Source organism: Drosophila suzukii, chromosome 3 (genome assembly GCF_043229965.1).
Source record: "Drosophila suzukii chromosome 3, CBGP_Dsuzu_IsoJpt1.0, whole genome shotgun sequence".
NCBI lineage: Eukaryota > Metazoa > Arthropoda > Insecta > Diptera > Drosophilidae > Drosophila > Drosophila suzukii.
In genome coordinates this window covers 19,917,795-19,935,888 of record NC_092082.1, presented here as the reverse complement: position 1 = coordinate 19,935,888, position 18,094 = coordinate 19,917,795, and the positions used below count along the sequence as shown (strand labels likewise).

Below are 18,094 nucleotides of genomic sequence, written 5' to 3'. Positions count from 1 at the left end.
CACTTTAATTACAGCCTCGAGGTGTCAATGGCTGAGATTAATCAGTTTAATGGCCCTCTCTCTGTTCTGGCATATTTCAGCGGAATAAAGTCATTAAAATGCAATTAAAAATTGCGGGTGTGCTGCCTTGCTTCTTCCGCACTAAAACGTGTTTGTGAATTTCCTTAGCTCAATTTAATTAATTTAGCACAGCGCAAAGGCAGGGATTATGGGCCAGGGGGTTGATGTGGTTGTAATACCAACTTTGTTTGGCTTAAAGTAATTAACATGCATCGCTTTCCTAGAAGAGCTGTTACTCGTTGGGTTTTCCCAGTTACTGGGGTAAAAATGAACTAATTGTTTATTGGATAAACATTTATTTCCGTGACTCGGAGGTAGCTCTAAAGGGAATTAATTGCCGATTACTGAACTACAATTCAAATGCCATTCAGCTAATCAATTTAATTTTGCACTGCATTTACATACGGTTATTTTTTGCTGAGTGAAATGTATACTAATGTACACATAGCTGTTTTAAGTGAACTGCTATTGAAACGATCTATATTGATTAGGGATTTTAAGGATTTTTTGTACCACTTAGAGTCAAACATTATTTCATTATTGTTTTTTGTATTATTTTATTGGATAATAGATTATATTACCATAATATTGATACAAAAAGGATCTGCCTGATTGCATGAACTTCAGCTGACTGAAGCTAGCTTCATTTCTTGTTTTTTTGTGATGTTTTGTTTAAAAAAAAGCAATCCTTGAAATAATTGTTTCTAATAATTTAGTATCTGAGACATTTTTTTAAAATGTTGTCAGCTGATCAAATATTTTTGTTTCTGGTTTTCGCTCTTTTCGTGTTTACCACATGTGTCGAAATTAATAAAGATCTTCTAAGGTGTGGAGACTGTACTGCTGCTAATGTGAATAATTGCATTATTGAAAATGATACGGGATACTATGTTTACCCAGAAAGTGCTGACGCATCTTTTACTCGGACAAAACAAAGCGATATTCCTCGGGGAACATCTAACTTGAGCGAGTGCATTCCCAAAAATATGAAAATTGAGGGTATTGAGAGCGGCAGCAATAATACCTATAGCAAGTATACCTCTATTATCCAACTATTTCTTTACAGCTTATGATGGAGGTTTTGATTATATATGTGTTTGGTCACCAGAACTTGGTTGTCAAATTTTATATCCTAAGTACAATAGAAAACCAGATTGTTTGACGTGCCGAATGAGGGATGCTACTGGAGAACCGAGCTGTATGTGTACGGTTCCAAAAAGAGAATATATTAGTGAGGAAAATTCGAAATCGGGATCAAGGAAACTCTATACCGGCTTACTGCATATTATGATTAATGCATATTTTGTGCAGCAGGCAACATATTTATGGGACTAAAGCATGAGGACTAAAATATGAATTCTAAAACAAATTGCCTTCAGCCTACTGTAGACATCCGCAAAAACTTTCCAAATTCACAAGCAAATACAATAATAAAACAGTGTTTTTTCCGAAATATTCAAATTCACAAATAAAAGCAGCAAAGCGAATTTTTCAGAGATTGAATGGTCCGATTGACCCTTTGCAAGGGTTAAGGAACAAGGATTGTTAATACGATTCATGATATAAATTGTATTATTTCCATGGCTTGAAACTTTTTTGCGGGGCCTCATTGCTGTTCCTGTTGGAGTCTGGTTCTGGTTTTGGCCTGGCCAAAACTTTTTGAGCAATTAGGAAAATTAGACTCTTTTAAAGGTAGGTGTTACCCGTTTATTAAATGGATTGTATTGGTCTATCACAATCTACTTGCCAATAACCACAATAATAAGTAGGTTCTTTTGACCACCCATAACTTGTTTTAAGTAAAAAATTGTCCTATATCTTAACAATTCAGCAAAAATGGCAAACTAATATTGTTTTTTTTTCTCTGTAAAATAAAGCATGAGGCAAAAAAACGTTTCCGGGCTAATGGCATGCCATAAAGCAGCGGCATTTGTCAATATCAATTTTGATGAGACACGAAGGCAAACATGAAAATTGTGGGCGCCACAGGTATGGGCGGTTTGTGGGCGTTAGAGTGGGTGTGGCATACTCGCATAGCAAACTTGCGCTGCGTGCAAGGCTACGAAATCTAAATCTGAGATCCCAATTCTCTATCTTTGATAGTTTTCGAGATATCTACGTTCATATTTACGATTTTTTGAGGTTTGTGGGCGTTAAAGTGGGCGTGGCATACTTTATTTGGGTCAATCGATAGGTATTGACGAGAACAATACATTTCAGTTTAAATTTGTATTCTAGCATAAAAACTGTAGGAGCCACAGTTTTGGGCGGTTTGTGGGCGTTAGAGTGGGCGTGGCACTCTGCTGAAAAAACTTGCGCTGCGCAGGAACCTCAGGAATATGCATGCCTTATCCCAGTATTGTAGCTTTTATAGTTTCCGAGATCTCAGCGTTCATACGGACAGACGGACAGACGGACATGGCTAGATCGACTCGGCTAGTGATCCTGATCAAGAATATATATCCTTTATGGGGTCGGAAACGCTTCCTTCTGCCTGTTACATACTTTCCGACGAATCTAGTCTACCCTTTTGCTCTACCAGTAACGGGTATAACTACTACATAAAAAGTCTTTTTAATTTTTTCTCATTCGACACGCTTTATCAACTATAACTACTACATAAAAAGTCTTTTTAATTTTTTCTCATTCGACACGCTTTATCAAAATCGTACAGCTAAGCACAGGCATGTTGAATTGCAGCGTGCCGAATGTAAAACATTTAGGAATTGTATTTCTTTAGTAGATCGTATAATAGATTTCTATCACAAAAGTTGATATCAGAAGTTTTGTTTGTTGACGGTGCGATCGTCATTATATTTTAACCTCGTTAGGAGGTCTTTTTAGTTAATATCAGAAGTTTTTGTTTTAAGCATCAATCATACAATTAACCTGCTTTTCCAAAACCGTACAGATCAAGATTCTTATATTATTCCTTGACCCTAAAATGGCGTTTGAATACGCTCATACAAAATTCAATGCTGTCCAAAGTTGAGGAATCTCAAGGGCTATACGGTTTAAGGTTTTGAGTAAAATCGTTTTTGAAAAATATAAAAAACTACAAAATCGAATTAAACGATGATTTAGACAAATAATGTTAGGAAGGCGTACATAGTATTTCAATACACCTATCCAATGACATGTAGCTCAACCATGTAACTTTAGAACTTCACAAGTAACGGGCTTTCGAAATATAGCTATTTATAGCTGTTTTCCTGCCAAACTAGCGGGTCTTCATAAAAGTGGTAGAACTAAAGATTCTTATATTAAGCTGTTTAACATCATATAAAGTTTTTAGGACATTAATATAAAGTTTGGATACGAAAAAAAAGTTTAATTCTCATGCAGTGTTAGATGTTCTGAACTGGTAAATGTGGCCATTCTTGTTAATTAATAACTTTAAAACGTGACTTTTTACAACAACGTGTCGTATGTCAAAATCTGAGGAATCTCAAGAACTATATACTTTTAGGATTAACCCAAAATCGTTAGAACGGTTTTTGAGAAAAAAAAATTGGCTAAGAGCCAATTCAAGATTGAACATGAACAAACATGGATCTTTCAACACACTTAACAAGTGCCAAGTAACAGCATAACAAAGGATGTTAACTTCGGCAAGCCGAAGTTTGTATACCCTTGCACTTATAAGAAATAATAAATGTTAGTAACACCATGTTAAATTTTTAAGGATTGTTGCTACCTTCAGTTATATTTCTGTAAAATTAAATTCGTAATGCTGATATTAAAAATTTTCTATATCCCAGAGTAAAAGAAAATACAATCAAATCCAACAAAGCAAAATTAAAAAAAAAAAAATATTTTATTATTTCTCTGACCGTTTCTTTGACAGCTATATGTTAGAGTCGTCCGATTTTTATTAAATTTAATTCGAATTTTCTAAAAATACAAAAAACTATATTCCCAATCATATAAACTAATATGTAAAGAAAAAGAAGCTATAATTTGTTTCATATTATTTTCCCACCACTCTTCCGATCGTTTCTATGGCAGCTTTATGATATAGTCGTCCGATCTTGATAAAATTTAATTCAAAATTCAGAACTAATTAAAAAATGTTATTTCCAAGCGTAGGAAGTTATATGTTAAACAAGGAAGAACGCTATAGTCGAGTGTCTCGACTATCAGATACCCGTTACTCAGCTAAAAGGAACCAAAGAGAAATAGTGATATGCAAGCAGTAAAGCGAGATTGAAATGCGCCACCTACCCGCGATCTCAATACATGGTTATGTGGACGGTAGAGTAGGCGTGGAAAACTTTTGGGGTCAATCGATAGGTATTGACGAGACTAATATATTTCAGGTACAATTTTTTTCTACCATGAAAGTTGTGGGCGCCACAGGCCTGGGCGGTTTGTGGGCGTTAGAGTGGGCGTGGCACCCTGCTGAAACAAACTTGCGATGCGCAGGAATCTCAGGAATCTGCATGTCTAATCCCAGTATTGTAGCTCTTATAGTATCCGAGATCTCAGGATAGTATACCCTTTTACTCTACGAGTAAGGGGTATAAAAACACCAAAAAAATAATTTTTAAAATTTTTTTTTCCAAATATTTTTATGGAAGCTATAAGTTGTAGTTGTCCGATCCCGTTGGTTTCGACTTAAATACTACCTGCAAAAGAAAGAAGACTTTTGGGGAAGTTTCAGCCCGATGGCTTTAAGACTGAGAGACTAGTTTGCATAGAAACGGACGGACAGACGGACATGGTCAGATCGACTTGTCAGTGATGCTGATCAAGAATATATATATTTTATGGGGTCGGAAACGTCGCCTTCACTGCGTTGCAAATTTCTGACTGCCATCATAATTCAATCTGCAAGGGTATAAAAACATAACAGTGAGTAAGAGCGGTGCAGATATATAATTTCCCATAAAACTCACCGTGGGAACAAATTCCAAGGTCATATCGAACATTTTAAAAACTAAAGAAATTATCGTTTTTCACCTAGGTGGCACAGTCTTCAAAAAGAGCGGCAGAGCAAACGGAGTCTCTATATAGATTCTTACTCTATGTCCAATATGCAACTAAAAGTTAGCTTAAAGTGTGATCAAGTAAAGGAGAGAAAAATACGTTTACAAATGAGAGACCCAAAGAGAATCATCTACATCACTGGCATGAGTCTCATAACCCATAAACAATCAGAAAAACTCAGATTCCCAATTAGATTTTTATTTTCTTCTTCTAATTAAATTTTTAGAAAATTGCATGGTTTTTAAGAAAAGTATAGCGATTTTCAAAATTTGAATCCCTTTTTTTTCTGAGTGTAGAAAAAAATTCGTTCCACAAAGTACTCCTCACCCTAGCGCCCTTTGGGAGGTCGCAGTCAAATGGCCAAACATCACTTCTACCGCTCTGATGGTAGCTTTGTCCTTAGCTTCGATGATTTGCTCGCTTTTGTATGCGACATTAACCCATCATTAACTCACTCCCCACAGTGCTCTTGAAGCAGAAGCAGGGTTTTTGAAAATGGATGGAAGGTTTTTGAACGTAGAGTTTTCCTACATGAGCTCTAGTTTCAAAATTTGCAAACAGCGAAATCATACCTGATCCTATTTTAAAGTTAGACTGATTTAACCTGTGATAGATGCGTTATTATGAGTAATACATTGCTCATTTCGTCATTGGAGGTCCATAGGTTATATAACATCAAAAGTTTATTTAATTTTAGTTGATTTACTAATGAGAAAGACAGTTGACTGTCGAGAAAAATTTTTGGTTGAATATAATATAAACATTTGAACTGAACCAATAGCTTCTCTCGACAGTTGACAGTCGCGTATGCTTACTGCGTATGTGCTCAGGTCCCTATGGACGCAAGGCCTCACGGGTGTAACGAGCTATTTACATATCAGCATTGTTATAAGACTTCATAAAAACTGCAAGGCTCTAATGGACAATACGAAAACTTGTCTTCACGATGAAAATAGACGTAAAGTCTGCGGACCTTGCGGTAAAAAAATTTTTTTCGGGAAAAGAAAGCCGAATGAATTTCTTATAAATGAAAAGTATGAATCATTGATTAAGATGTTTATAAACAAAGATTACGATTTAAATAACGAGAAATTTCCCCTAAGCATATGCAGAACCTGCTATCTTACACTATTTGATGCAAGTAAGAATATTTTTACAAGACCTTTACCAGGTATGCCAGATTACATTTGTTTGGTTTTACCTAAAAATACTCGCACATCTACGGACAGTTGTAATTGTTATATATGCTTAACAGGTAGACATAAAGGTCATGAAAAAGTAGTAAAGGGTAGAGGTTGTAAACGAAACTTTGAATCTGAGATTGACACAACTAACGGTCTTTATGGATCCTCAAATATTGACAAACTTGCAAAGAAAAACATCCAAAAAAAGGAAAAAATTACCCTTCAAGTGTGTAAAAAATGCTTACAAGAAATCAGCAAAGGTAAGAAGCATTCATGTAACAATATGCAAGGTGTCTTGAAACTAATGGAAAACGTTCCCGAGAAAAAGCAAGAATACATTGCGTCTAGTATTATTAAAACAAAAATTCATTCTGAAGACAATGCAAGCGGGCGCATTAGGAATAAGCAAATTCAGTTGAGTACAAAGGGTTCGAAAATGAAAATTGTTGTCAATCCGAATGAAAAAAAAAACACTACGTTCAGCGAGGAGCGTTTGGATAATTTGCGAGTGAATCTTGGCTTATCTAGCAATAAAATGAAGAATATTGCTAACTTTCTAAGATCAAATGTTGGGAGAAAGTCAGTACCCGCTGATTACAGTAAGCACATGTCAGGGCAATCTAAAATTTTACAAAATATTTATAAAAAAGGTAAATACTCTTTTGATTGTGACGATAGAAAAAAAGAAGAAAGACCAGTAGTTTACACAGATGCAGAAGAACTTTTTGATGCAGTTGTTACAGAGAGAAAATTTCAGGGAAACGTTTGTGTTAAAGCAATGGCCGACGGGGGTGGCGGATTTTTCAAAATTTCTCTATCAATATTTCAAGAAAACTGTGATTACGATGATGATGATGATTCAACAATTCAGAATAGGAATCGAAGATGTCTGTATTTCGAAGGTGGTAGCGCAAGTAAGAAAGCGAAATTGATGAGCGTGAAACGAGTTGTGTTGCTATGCATTGTTCCTAAGATTAAGGAAACATATGAAAATGTTAAACTTTTGTTTGAAATCACTAAAATAAATAATATTCCCTTTAAGTTCGTTTCGGATTTCAAATTGTTGCTTATCATAAATGGCCAACAGACAGCATCTGCAATGTTTCCTTGCCCCTACTGTTTCATTTCACTCGACGACCTGAGAGAAAATAAGACTCCTACGCAGGAGGATGTAAGCAGTTCTCATTGTAGTTTGGATGCAAATAATTTAAAAACCAATGTCACGAGACTAAAAACTTTCGGAGATTTAAGAAATGATTTCGAACAGTTCGATCTTTCTGGTAGAAATAAGAAAAACAGCAAAGAGTTTCACAGTACTATCAACTCTCCTCTATTCACAGAAAGTGATGATACCACCGTGTTAGAAAAATGCGTTATTCCTGAATTACATGTGTTGATGGGTTTAGTAAATCATCTATTTTGGAAGGGTTTAGTACCCCTTTTGGGTAAAGAGAAAGCTTTGATCTGGCCGAAAAAGTTAAAACTTATTTCCAAAAACTACCACGGAGATTGTTTCGAAGGCAACGCATGTAGGAAACTTTTAAAAGAAGCTCACAAACTAAAAGATCCTGAGATATATGAAAAAGTCGGTTATTTGAAAATCATACCCTTTTTCAATGCTTTTGTGATAATGAATAAAGTTGTCGATTGCAGTTTCACATCTGGTAAAGTAGGACCAGAACTGGATATTCATTTAAATGAGCTTAACGAAGCTTTAGATGCTTTACATGAAATTGAAGACGTCTCTATAACATTGAAAATACATGTATTAAAAACTCACATTAAAGAATGTCTTCAGTTCATAGAACACAATAATGGACTAGGGTATTGGTCTGAGCAAAGTGGGGAGTCACTCCACCGCGAATTCTCTCAAACTTGGGAGAGGTATAAAATTAATACTATCGAAGTCAAATTATACTTAGAGAGGCTTTTCAGAGCAGTTGTAGAATTTTCATCACTCAATGTATAATCGAAATTCCGATTCCAAAAAGGATTGTTATTCCTCAAATTTTTATATAATAATGACGTATTTATCTGTAGCACCAGACGTCATTTTATTTTATTTTTCATCATTTGAACATTTCTCGATAAACGAAAAACCACATTAAAAACAAAACGAAAACAAAATAAAAAAAACAAAATACAAAAAAATACAAATACAAATACAAATAAAAAATTACAAAAAAAAAATATGGGTCCAGATTACCACTACGTCCACGCCGTTGGTCCCGGGTTACGCTGAAAGTGGTATATTCAAGTATTTAAATTTTTTCTGACAAGATGTCTTATTAAACTAATTAATCCAACTCTAAATTAACTAAAACAATACAAAAGAAATATATAAAACACATTTAATCTGTATTTGAAATTATTATCTGTGCAGACTTATTTATAATCCACTTAGAGTATACATATGAAGATATATACACATGTATCTTTAAAATAGGATCAGGTATGATTTCGCTGTGTGAAAATTCTGAAACTAGAGCTCATGTAGGAAAACTCTACGTTCAAAAACCTTCCATCCATTTTCAAAAACCCTGCTTCTGCTTCAAGAGCACTGTGTCCCATTGCATCCAATTACAGAGCATCCAGATAACATCAATGTGCTAACGCCAGCTCACTTTTTGGGTACAATACTATTTAAATATCTTGCAGTTCCTGACGTCACTAATCTAAGCATAATTCAAAAAATATTTACAAAGAGTATAGAAATACATCCATATGTATTTATACTCTTTCATGGTACTTTATGTGTTAGGTTATCGTATAGTTGTAGTTTCCACCGCAACTAAAGCACATTTCAGACGCTCCCTTAAATAAAACACCAAATTTAAACTTATTTCTTTTACATTTATATTACTTTTTTACTTTTGGAAAAACTAAACCTTCAATATGGCCAGTCTTTGATGGTTTTAATTTCATTCTTTTTATTACCTTCTTAATAAAATTGTCACCCTTTTTGATATCTTCCTCAGAAATTAGATCAGCCGCTTCATCGACCAAATCAAATACAAGTTCGGCTGCATCCATTGGACCTTTTGGTTTAAAGTTATAAATAGTACAGAAAGTGTATTCTGTTGGAAGTTGCAAATATTGGCATCCAAAGCTATAAAATTCATCTCTTATGCACGAAAAATCCTTTATGTCATATTCACGTACTTTAAAATAAAGGTCTGGAATGTTCGTAGATTGTTCAGTTAAAAATTTTACTAGTCTTATAGACATCTCAACCACACACCCTACTCCTACAAATAATATTCCATATTCCCTCCTACACGGTTTATCCATAATTCTAAGTGCCTTCACAATTTGAGAGGCCCTTTTGTAAATATCTTTTACATTTATCTGTACGGATACTGGGCACTTTTTATACATGTCTATAAACAAATTTGTAGTGCTTATCAACTTTGCGTTTGCTTCCAGGAAGCATTTTTGTACTCTCTTCATCATGAAAGTGCCAAGAAATTCAAAAATTTTTACTGCATTCGGGGGTTGGAATATAATTTTTTCGTACATGGGTGTGGTCCATTCCTCTGTAGTTGTTTTTTTTCCTTCATTTCTCCTATAATGAAATGAACAGATTTTTGTGTTTTAGTAAACAATGGATACAATTTAAAATGCAAATTCTTTTAAAAAATAAACATCTAATTGCAAAATTGTTCACAGTTTTGACAAAAGAGTAATAAACTATATAGAGACACCATTTGCTCTGCCGCTCTTTTTGGAGACTTTGCCAATGATGCAACCCAGGCGAAAAACGATAATTTCCCTAGTTTTTAAAATGTTTGATGTGACCTCGATACTCGATCCCGCGGTGAGTTTTGTGGGAAATTATTATGGGGTGGTCAAAAGTATTTTCACAAAACAAAAGTTAGATATACTCATAATTTGAACTTACTTCTTGTTAATTTTGGCATCAATGGAAAAGTAATTAAAATTCCGTTTGAATGATACAATACATTTCTTAACCCATTCGGTACTTATTGAAAAGGAAGAATTTTTGTAAACATCTACTTTATAAACTATTTTCCTCGACTTGAAAACTTAAATTTTTTGATGCAAAAAATTTCTTCAAACAAAAATAATAGTAACTGCAAAAAGAATTTTTCAAAAATAAATTTTTTCCGACATTGTCACCTTTAAAAAACCATAAAAAAACAAAAGCAAAATGATTTTCGAAAAATTATTTTTGCAGTTACTATTATTTTTGCTTAAAGAAACTTATTGCATCAAAAAATTTAAGTTTTCAAGTCAAGGAAAAAAGTTTATAAATACTCTATGCTTTTTATCAGAACACAATCTCATTTAAAATTTTTCCAAAATATCCTTTTTTTTGTTTTCTTTTATATCGCTTTGAGTTATTTTCCTATCACCGTGGACGGCAGTCCACGTATTTGCGAAAAAAAAACTAACTTGAATTTCGGTAAGGGTTCTCGATATTGTATTGGTTGATCTTTATTAGCAGCTTACAATTAAGGTTCTTGTTATATTCCCCAATGCGATGAAATACTTGCATTAAAATGTTCCTAGTTGTTTGTCCCAAAACTTGTGTGTTCGGAGGAGTGACTGCTCGGTTCATCGGTTTTAGCACATTTTTTTCGTTGGAATCGACAATTTCTTTATTATCCGAAGGAGGATGTCTTGCAAAATGGCAATGTATGAATACAAAAATAGTAAACACTTTTAAGATATTCATCCTTATTTATTGATACGTAGACAGAAATACTAAAGTGTTTTATTATGTCGTATTATTTAAACAAGACGCAATTTTAACTGATATACAGTTCAAATCAATTCGTCTTGGCAATCATAGAAGACTATACTACACTTAAATAAAATACGAATTATGGAAGGTGTTTATTTTCTTAATTGTAAATCCGGGCTTGGCATCGCCCCAGTAAGCAAACGTAGGGAATAGCTCTGCACACATAAAACAAACACGAGCGCTTTTAAAATTTGGTGATTTTAACATAGGCATCTCCTACGATTCATCACAACAGAAAAACTGGCAAAAATTAATCACCTATTATGCGAATTTTTAGCACTAAAAAATAAGATTGTACATTCGACTAAATGAATACACTTTCTAAAATGTTTTCATACCCGCTCAGCAAAATATTTTAGATTCAAGCATTCAAAGGAAAATTATATTTCCGCGTGCAAAATGAGATTAAAAGGCATTGAAGGTTTTTTTAGGTTTTAGGTTTTATATGCACTTTCATGAGTAGGTAGTAGTAGTAGTAGAGTACTAGATTGACTCCTTTGGGTGTATGTTGAAAAGCTGATGATAATACTGGGGCTGATCTGGGCAGAAATTTCCCCGACTTAGGGATTGGACGTAAGCCACGTGAAAGAGACCACTCGACTATGAAGCGCTATATTTTATGGAAACCGGGGTTTTTCACGAAATGTTAGTTAAATTTACTTTCATTTATCAATAGCAATCTAATGGTAACAGAAAACCGTAGCAAAGTCCTAGGATGACTAATATTTTGCAAATTTGCAGAATTTTTTCGTTGCAACTCTGAATTATTCTGCTTGACAGTGGAAATTGAAACATTCTGTTCGTACCCAAGGGTGCTCAACATGACCAGCACCCAACAAATCAAGCAGTAGCTAAGTTGGGAACAACACCAGGCGCTCAGTAGCACCCACAGCAGAGGAGAATTGCTGATCAGCATATTATATGTCTCACTAACTCACCGTCTCACCGACTTAACGCCACACTGACCCGCCAATGCAGTCAGCACATTTTGCAGTGTCAGCCGAGCCAACTACGCATACCATGCTACCAAAATCATAATTCCCTGACCTACTTTAGAATACAGCTTATTTCACTAATCATTCCACTAAACTTCCGTGTTCCAAGTAGTATATAAGCATTTAGCAAATGAAGAATAAATCAGTTATCAAAGCAACTCATAACTCCGCGGTTCTACTTCCTACCTCTGGGAATAGGGCTCGTAATACGCTATCTCAACTAGCAGCTAACCACCTTAGCTCAACCTCAGCGCAGCCCCAGCATCGCCTGTGGTTCGGCATCGCAGTAACCATCGTTACCATTGCCGCGATGCGATCGTCCTGCTAGCAAAACGTCCCCGTGCCAACGACAAGTGCCCATTACCCCCTTGTCCCGCGGTGTGACCCAGAAGTGTCTACTTCGGTTAGGCAGAAACATTGGTGACCCCGACGTGATCCTTTACCAACAAAGGATCACACTCCAGCAACCCCCTTCACACCAAAAGCAGAACCTCTGACTGGTGAGAAGACTCGTTAAGTTCTCTACATCCACCCGCCCTGGAAACCATAGCTCATCCAGCTTCACAGGATACTCAGCTTTATCCAGCTTCACAGGATACGCTTCTTCATCCAGCGTCACAGGATCGTCAGCTTAACCCAGCTTCACAGGAAACTCAGCTTCATCCAACTTCACAGGATACGCTTCTTCATCCAGCGTCACAGGATCGTCAGCTTAATCCAGCTTCACAGGATAATCAGCTTCATCCAGCTTCACAGGATCGTCAGCTTCATCCAGCTTCACAGGACACACAGCTTTATCCGGCTTCACAGAATTCTTTGTTTCCAAGACACACAATATGTCTACTTCATTCATAAAGGAAACAAGTCACACAAGAATCGATTTACACAATCGATTACCGACAACCAAAACGAGCTGCAAGGGAAAATCCAGCAGCTCATTAAGAATTATGGAAAGTATTCTGCCGACCGACGCCACCGAGACGGCTATTATTCCGGTAAGCTAAATCAGTTAAACGACCTCTGGCAGCAGTTTTGCGACCTAGATGGAGAAGTCCAGCAAACGGCATTACACACTGGAAGTGAGTACTCTTCACGACTAGTAGCACTTAAGGAGCTGGTCGAAAAATATCAGCACACCTCTGGCAGAAGCAGAGCTAGCTCAATTCCACACATTATACGAGGAATACGAAATGAACCTGCTTAGAGAACACGACGCGCCAATGAGCCTAAACTTGGCACTTCCGCCAAATTGCATTCCGGAGTTTAACGGCGAGTATCTAGACTGGCCACGGTTCCATGATCTCTTCGTGGAATCGGTACATAATAAACCATATTCGGCCAGTCAAACATACATATTCTACAGAGTTCTCTTCGTAGTGAAGCGAGGAACGTTTTGCCAGACACAGCCTTCTCACAAGGTGGCTATGACGACACCTGGTTGCGTTTGAAGGCCAGGTACCAGAAAGGAAAAATACTAGTACTCGCCGCCATAGCAAAAATTATTGACCATAAGCCTATAGACGGCTCCTCGCGCCAACTAAGGTCCTCACATGACAATATCAAAAACTCAATGAGTACTATTAAAAACCTCGATGTCAGCACAAAATCCTGGGATCCAATCCTGTGCTTTATTATCAGAAGAAAACTAGACCAGCAGTCTCTAGCTGCACTGTAAAATTCAGCGGATGCACCAACGAAAATTCCAATGTTAAGGAGTGTACTGACGTTTATTGAGCGGCGCGCTTTCATGCTGGAGACGATAAGCTATCATTCAGTTCACAACGAAGAGAGCTGTAAGATTTGTCACCTAGGACCACATAATCTTAGAGCATGTAGCCGGTTCCAGGAAATGGACCCCAAAACACGGCGCCAAGCCATTATTCAAATAGGAGCATGCACAAATTGTTTGTCGACAGCTCATATGGTTGAAAACTGTGGATCACCGACCAATTGTCGAGTCTGCCAGCAACGGCACCATTCACTGTTACACAAAGGACCAACTAGCAATCCAGTGGCCGGCGCAGTAACCATTCCAGGCTACGACATCCCTAGAGGATATACTCTGCTTGCGATCGCCAAGGTATCATTACAAGGGCCAACCGGTCAACTACAAACATGTCGCGCTGTAATAGATAGTGGATCACAGGTGAAACTTATCTCAAAGAGGGTGGCAGATCTGCTGTCTCTTAAGGAAATGTAGTCACCGATTAAAGTATCTGGAATCGAAGGAAAAACAACAAGAGCAATCGGATCAATACTAAGGTTCTCATCATGTACATCAGGGTTTGAAAAACTACGACGCGATCGGCTTGCGAGTGTCTACTTAGGTTAGGCACAAACACATTTACTACGAAAACTTAAGCAATGATGACAGGGAACACTTAAAAATGGAAGGCGCAGAAAAAACAGATTTAGTTTAATTAGCAACAAAATGGCAGAATCACAGTTTTCCTTTTTACAAAAATTAAAAAATCGAACGGATAAATTTTATAGGAAGAGTGTATTGCGTACTGGAATTTTAAGACGCTGTTTAACTGATGCATATAGGAAACCTAAGATACACCACTTTTGGAAAAACTCGCTAGTTTGTCGTTGTAAAGGTATTGTAAAATAATATAAAGTACAAAATACCTTAAGTGATTTGTCTAAATATGATAGTTTTAAAATAATTAAAACAAGTTTTATTAATCTATTTTAAAGCTTTTTTTCATCGTTCTAAAAAGACACGTTTGAAAGTTATTTAGCAAATTTAATTTTATCAAAATCGGACGACTATATCATATAGCTGCCATACGAACGATCGTAAAATTGGTGGGAAAATAATATGAAACAAATTATAGCTTCGGTGTTTTTGACATTATCTTATACTATTGGGAATATCATTTTTTGTATTTTTAAGAATTTTGAATTAAATTTAATAATTATAACTCCAAGGGTACACAAAATTCGGCTTGCCGAAGCTAACTTCCTTTCTTGTTTCATATTATTTTCCCACCAATTTTCCGATCGTTCCTATGGGAGCTATATGATATAGTCGTCGATTTTGATACAATTAAATTTAAAATTTAGAACTACTCGTAGAGTACTACTCAGAACTACTCGCAGAGTAAAAGGGTATACTAGATCTCGGAAATTATAAACGCTTCACAGTTAAAATTGTGTTTATAACTGTAGGCGCCACAGTTTTGCGTGGTTTGTGGGAGTGGCAGGTGAAAAGCTATACTCAAGGCACAACAACTCAAGGGCTAAAAAAAAGAAATAAACTAAGTTCACCAGCAGAAAATCATTCTCTTGCAGCGAATGATATATATGAAAATGATTATCAGCTTGAAGAAGCTCTTAAAAGTTTTATATTAAAACTGTTATAAATCGAGACTGTCCGGACTGGCAACAAGTTTTTGAGAACTGGGATAAAACGTTCTTATTTCGCCAAAAAGATCTTAAGCAGTTGGATAGCTTAGCCTTGGGCATGCCAAGGTTTTCGAACTGCTAAAACTATCGTACTAACGATTTCTTAAACCTGCAACATTTTTATAATGAATCAATTACAATACAATTTATTTTTCAGAATGAAATTGATTTTTATTTACTACACCCTTTAAGGGGAAACAAGCTCCTAGCTGCATGGAATAGTTATATCCGTTACTCATAGAGTAGAAAGGTATACTAGATTCGTCGGAAAGTATGTAACAGGATCACAAGCCGAGTCGATCTAACCATGTCCGTCTGTCCGTATGAACGCTGTGATCTCTAAAACTATAAAAGCTGAAATACTACTACTGAATACCACCCAAAACTGGGGCACCTACAGTCTTAATGCTGGAATAAACATTTTAAGTGAAACATATTTGTGTCGTCAATACCTATCGATTGACCCAAAAAAAGTTTGTCACGCCCACTTTAACGCCCGTAACATTTAAATCTGTTTGCCGCCCAAATAACCATATATTGCATTGCTGCTTGCATATCTCCATCTCCCCTTGGTCCCTATGGTCGAGGCACACTACTATAGCGTTCTACTTTGTTATACCCTTTACTCGTAGAGTAAAAGGGTGTACTAGATTCGTCGGAAAGTATGTAACAAGTAGAAGGAAGCGTTTCCGACCCCACAAAGTATATATATTCTTGATCAGGATCACTAGCCGAGTCGATCTAGCCATGTCCGTCTGTCCGTCTGTCTGTCCGGATGAACGCTGAGATCTGGGAAACTATGAGAGCTAGGCTATTGAGATTTGGCGTGAGCTTCTTACGCAGCGCAAGTTTGTTTCAGCTGAGTGCAAAGCCCACTCTAACGCCCACAAACCGCCCAAAACTGTGGCTCCTACAGTTTTGACGCTAAAATAAAAATTTTAACTGAAATGTATTGTTCTCGTCAATACCTATCGATTGACCCAAACTACCTCGACTAAGAGCCACAGTTTTGGGCGGTTTGTGGGCGTTAGGGTGGGCGTGGCACTCTGCTGAAACAAACTTGAGCTGCGTAAGTAGCCTAACTCTTATAGTTTCCGAGATCTCAGCGTTCATCCGGACAGACAGACGGACAGACGGACATGGCTAGATCGTCTCGGCTAGTGATCCTGATCAAGAATATATATACTTTATGGGGTCGGAAACGCTTCCTTCTGCCTGTTACATACTTTCCGACGAATCTAGTATACCCTTTTACTCTACGAGTAACGGGTATAAAAATGAAACTATGAAAGACTGATTATTCTTATTTTTGTGTTTTTTTTAGGAAGAGACACCATTTGCTCTGCCGCTTTCTTTGGGCACTGCCAATAATGCCATCCAGGCGATGAACGATAGTTTCCCTAGTTTTTAAAATGTTTGAAGTGACTTCGTAATTCGATCCCGCGGTGAGTTTTATGGGAAATTATATATCTGCACTGCTCTTACCCACTGTTTTGTTGTTGTAATGGAACCTCATCACTATTGCTGTTGCTTCGCACTTGTTGGGTGTGTTAAAATATCGAGGTTAGCTTCAAACTTTACCTTGAATTGGCTCTCAGCAGAGGTTCGGGCAGAGCAAATGGTGTCTCTATATAGATTCTTACTCTATGCCCATGAAACTTTTTCACTTATGGAATTAATAAACAATTTTTCAAATTCAATCTCAGCGACGTTGCCTTTGTTTAAGATTCTGCCATTGTCATTAAATTCGAGGCCCGCGCTTGGCTGTCCTGCTATTTCGGATTGAAGTCGCGATCGATCATTCACAAAAAGATAGAAAGTAAAATGTGTAACAAAAAACTTGAATGCATATATTTATTTTGATTTTGCATGGTTTTGTTAGTGTACAGAAATATTTTTTCGCCTTTGCGAAGCTTAGTTTAAACATGTTTGAAATACACAATCAATTAAGTCAACAGTAAATTTATAGTAATGACAAGTTGTGGCTTTCCTCATTAATAAGGAACATATTGCCCCAACCGATATTACTAGCTGTCTCCAATCCAGCAGGCCTTCAATTACTTGTAATACGGTTAAGCACATATATATAGCAAACTGGACTCTCTTCCAGGTGCATAATACAACAGAGGGCTCTTTGTTGCAATGTAGATTAACTTTAATACGCAATTCGATAATTTTTAAAACATCTATACCTGCTTCTTTTAGAAGGCAAAGACCTCCATTAACAAGTATACTTTTCGCGGTTTTTTTTGCGACTTCCGTTATAGCGCGAATGAGGCAATTCCAAAATTTTGGTTTAAAAATGCCTTTAATTATGTTCCACCAGAATGATTTTGGCCATCTAATTGGTTGTCGGGCCGGCAAATTGTTTATAACATCTTTAAGCCTTTGTAAGTTCTTCATTGATGCTGTTCCATTAAACTTTGACCATCCAGCTTGAAATGGAAGTGAAATAATTATTAAAAATATGGCTATTGCCATGTTGTACTTCTGCCTTTAGGAAATGCTGAGATTGGTGTGAAAGATATTATTAATGGGACATATAATTTTATCCAGTTTACGACCAAGAATTTAAAAATTGATTTTCAATGGAAAAAAAACCATTAAACCAAGAAGGCATGCTTTTCAAGGCCTCTAAAAACTCAAATCAGCTAAAAAAGTTTTGGCTTCAAGGTCTTCTTAGAGAA

At 36.4% G+C, this 18,094-nt stretch overlaps 3 long non-coding RNA genes across 3 annotated transcripts in view; 1 reads left to right on the top strand and 2 right to left on the bottom strand.

Annotated features, from left to right (window-relative positions):
• The first annotated feature begins 751 nt into the window (after positions 1 to 751).
• Positions 752 to 18,094, top strand: part of LOC108010506 (uncharacterized) — a 34,177-nt gene continuing 16,834 nt past the window's right edge. Inside the window, exons 1-2 of the long non-coding RNA XR_005014241.3 lie at positions 752 to 1,059; positions 1,127 to 1,752. This is a non-coding gene — a long non-coding RNA (uncharacterized lncRNA). The remainder of the gene's footprint in view (positions 1,060 to 1,126; positions 1,753 to 18,094) is intronic.
• On the bottom strand, positions 9,066 to 10,966 carry LOC139353262 (uncharacterized). Its single transcript, XR_011604446.1, has 2 exons — positions 10,751 to 10,966; positions 9,066 to 9,798 (listed from the first exon to the last, which is right to left on the bottom strand). It is a non-coding gene; the product is annotated as an uncharacterized lncRNA (long non-coding RNA).
• Positions 17,235 to 17,920, bottom strand: LOC139353244 (uncharacterized). The gene is made up of 2 exons (XR_011604416.1): positions 17,600 to 17,920; positions 17,235 to 17,539 (listed from the first exon to the last, which is right to left on the bottom strand). It is a non-coding gene; the product is annotated as an uncharacterized lncRNA (long non-coding RNA).